Source organism: Otolemur garnettii, unplaced genomic scaffold (genome assembly GCF_000181295.1).
Source record: "Otolemur garnettii isolate 467f Iridium unplaced genomic scaffold, OtoGar3 scaffold00071, whole genome shotgun sequence".
NCBI classification, from domain to species: Eukaryota; Metazoa; Chordata; class Mammalia; order Primates; family Galagidae; genus Otolemur; species Otolemur garnettii.
The window spans coordinates 8,329,847-8,333,692 of record NW_003852466.1 but is presented as its reverse complement, the minus strand read 5'-3'; the positions used below and the strand labels follow the sequence as shown (position 1 = coordinate 8,333,692).

Here is a 3,846-nt window from a genome sequence, read left to right as displayed (position 1 = left end):
CCTCTGGCATATGGGGCCAGCACCCTATTCCTTTGAGCCACTGGCACCACCCGAGCATTTTTTTTTTTTTGAGATAGTCTCACTTTGTCACCCTCAGTTGGGTGCCATGGTGTCATAGCTCACAGCAACCCCAAACTCTTGAACACAAGTGATCCTCTTGCCTTAGCCTGCCAAGTAGCTGGGACTACAGGTGCTTGCCACAATACCTGGCTATTTTTTTTTTAGAGATGGGGTCTCCCTGTAGATCAGGCTGCTGTCAAACTCCTGAGCTCAGGCAATCCACCTGCCTTGGCCTTCCAGAGTGCTAATACTACAGGCATGAGTTATCATGCCTGGCCTTAAAAAAATCTTAATTTCATAGCATACAAAAGCTTTACCCCAAAATAACATTCTTTCTTCCTCCTTTTTCTTGTACTATCACCATTCAGATTACAACTTTATACATTATGATTCCATCAATACATTAAAAAAGCTGTTGCATTATGCAATTTTCTCTTAAATAACAAGGGCCGGGCAGGGTGGCTCACCTCTGTAATCCTAGTACTCTGGGAAGTTAAGGCAGGTGGATTGTCTGAGCTAAGGATTTGACACTAGCCTGAGCAACAATGAAACTCCATCTCTCAAAATAACTAGGCATTGTGGCAGGTGCCTGCAGTCCCAGCTATTGGGGAGACTGAGGCACAAGGATCACTTGAGCCCAAGAGTTTGAGGTTGCTGTGAACTGTGATGCCACATTACTCAACTGAGGGGGACAAAGTGAGACTCTGTCTCAAAAAAAAAAAAAATTAACAGTTGTATGCAAGAATTATACCATTATTTACATTTACATTTCTTCATGTAGATTTGAGTTACTGTCTAACATCCTCCTTTTCAGCCTACAGAATTTCCTTATAGGATTTGTCATAGAGTGGAGATGATAATAATAATTCTTTGTTGTTTATCTGAGAACATGTTAATTTCTCCTACATTTTAAAGAACAGTCCTGCTGGATATAGTTATTGGTTGGCAATTGTTTTCTTTCAGGACTTTGAACATGTGATTCCACTGCTTCCTGGGTTCCATAGTTTCCGATGAGGATTCAGGCGTCAGCCTCAATGAGGAGCCCTGGAGTGTGAAGAGTCATTTTCCTCTGGTTTACTTCCTTGTTCTCCTTCTGTCTCTGTCTTTCAACAGTTTAATTGCAATGCTTTAAGGTGTAAATCTTTCTAAATTTATTTTTTCTTGGCATTAGTTGAGCTTCTTAGATGTTCAGATAAAGGTTTTACATGAATTAAGGTTTTACATGAATTTTTGTGAAGTTTTAACATTTTTTTCTTTAAATATTTTTTTCCCTTTTTCCCTTTCTCTTCTTTCAAGAACTGTCTCACATTTGTGCTGGCAAGGTTGGTGCAGTTCCACTGGCTTCTGAGGTTTTTTAAATGTTTCTTTGTTCTTTTTGTCTTCCTTAAACTAAATCGCCTTTGACTATCTTCAAGTTTTTTGAGTTTTTCTTCTGGCATTTAAACTTGCTGTTGAATCTCTCTGGTGAATTTTTAAATTTCAATTATTGTACTTTTCAATTCAAAAGTTTTTATTTATTCATTTCTACACTTTCTCTGTGTTTGTTGATATTCTACATACGATAAGGCAATACTGACATACATTATTTCTTCTCTTTTTTTTTTTTTTTTTTGAGTTAGAGTTTCATTTGGTCACCCTTGGTAGAGTGCCATGGCATCTTACCTCACAGAAACCTCAAACTCTCCGGTTCAAGTGATTCTCTTGCCTCATTCTCCCAGGTAGCTGGGACTACAGGTGCCTACTATAACACCTGGCTATATTTTAGAGACAGTCCCCCACCCCCCCACTGGGGCTTGGGTTGGTCTTGACCTGTAAGCTCAGACAATTCACCTGCCTTGGCTTCCCAGAGTTCTGGAATTACAGTCATGAGCCACAGTGCTTGACCCTTATTTCTTTATAAATTACGTTCATTAGTTTAACATATCTATAATAGTAAAGTCTTGTCATGCTTCATAGTGAAGTCCACTATATGAACCTCCCTGAGGACAGTTTCCTTTTTTTATTTTTTTGTAGAGACAGAGTCTCATTTATTGCCCTTGGTACAGCGCCATGGCATCACACAGATCACAGCAACATCCAACTCCTGGGCTTAGGTGATTCTCTCCAAGTAGCTGGGACTGCAGGTGCCCACCATAATGCCTGGCTATTTTTTTGTTGCAGTTTGGATGGGGCTGGGTTTGAACCCCTCACCCTTGGTATATAGGGCCAGGGCCTGACCTACTGAGCCACAGGTGCTGCCTATTTGAGGACAGTTTCTATCGACTACATTTTTTTCCTCATACAAGCCACACTTTCCTGTTTCCTTGCATGTCTCATAATTTTTTTGTTGAATGTGGACATTTAAATTGTAAATGCAGATTTGGCACAGTGGCTCACCCATATAGTCCTACATTGGGAGGCCAATGCAGTAAGATTGCTTGAGTCTAAAAATTTGAAACCAGTCTGAGCAACATAGTGAGAATCCATATTTACAAAATATACAAAAATTAGCCATGCATGGTAGTGTGTTTCTGCAGTCCCAGCTACTTAGGAGGCTGATGTGGGCAGATCACTTGAGCCTAGGATTGTGATGTTGCTGTGAGCTGTGATAACACCACTGTATCCTGGACTGGGCAATTGAAATGTATTTTGAAGTAAATAAAATGATAATACAACTTATTAAAATCTGAGTGATGGAGTGAACACAACTCTTACAGAGAAATTACAGCATTAAATATATATAGTACAAAATAATAAAAATCTAAAATCAATAATTTAAGCTCTCATCATAGGAAACTAGAGAAAATAAGAAAAATAAAAACCTGAAACAAAGAGGAAAAGAAATAAAATGGAGCATAAATAATGAAATTTAAGACAGAAAATAGAGAAAATCAGCAAACCAAAAAATCTGGTTCTTTGAAAACATCAATGAAATTGATAAAACTAAAGCCAGGCTAACCAAGAAAAAAGAAAGTACCGTGCTTGCTTCGGCAGCACATATACTAAAATTGGAACAATACAGAGATTAGCATGGCCCCTGCGCAAGGATGACACACAAATTCGTGAAGTGTTCCATATTTTTTTAAAAAAGAAAGTACAAACTACTAATAGAGGATATGAAAGAGGGCCAGGTGTTGTGGCTCATGCCTGTAATTCAAGCACTTTGGGAGGCTAAGGCAGGGGGATTGCTTGAGGTCAGGGGTTAAAGACCAGCCTGAGCAACCCAGTAAGACCCTGTCTCTACAAAAATTAGAAACATTAGCTCAGTGTGGTGGTACACTTGTAGTCCTAGCTCCTTGGGAGGCTAAGGCAGAGTTTGAGGTTGCGGTGAGCTAGGCTGATTCCACAGCACTCTATCCTGGTGCAGCGGTGAGACTCTGTCTTAAAAAAAAAAGAGAGAGAGAAAGAGAGAGAGATAAAAAGGAGCCATCACCGATACTGATACCATGGACATTAATAGAATAAAGAAAGAATATTATGAACAATTCTATGCCCCCACAAATTTGATAACCTAGATGAAATGGACTAATGTTTTGAAGGACATTATCTAACAAAACTCAGGCTTAGAGACAGAAGTGATATGAATAGGTCTTATTTATTAAAGAAATTGAATCAACATCTAATAAGCTTCTGGAAATGTGTTTGTTGATATTCTGCATATGATATATGCAAGTTTTTCTGCAGGTTTTGTTGGCATATTCCACAAAATATGTGGAATAGTGAGAAATAACAGCCATTCTTCACATTCTCTTCCAGAAAACAGAAACAGAGGGAGTGACTTCTAACTCGTTCTTTGAGGCCGGCATT

The 3,846-nt window shown here is 38.9% G+C and overlaps 1 non-coding gene across 1 annotated transcript; it reads left to right on the top strand.

Annotated features, from left to right (window-relative positions):
• The first annotated feature begins 3,017 nt into the window (after positions 1 to 3,017).
• On the top strand, positions 3,018 to 3,121 carry LOC111726584. Its single transcript, XR_002774329.1, has one exon. It is a non-coding gene; the product is annotated as a U6 spliceosomal RNA (small nuclear RNA).
• The last annotated feature ends 725 nt before the right edge of the window (positions 3,122 to 3,846 follow it).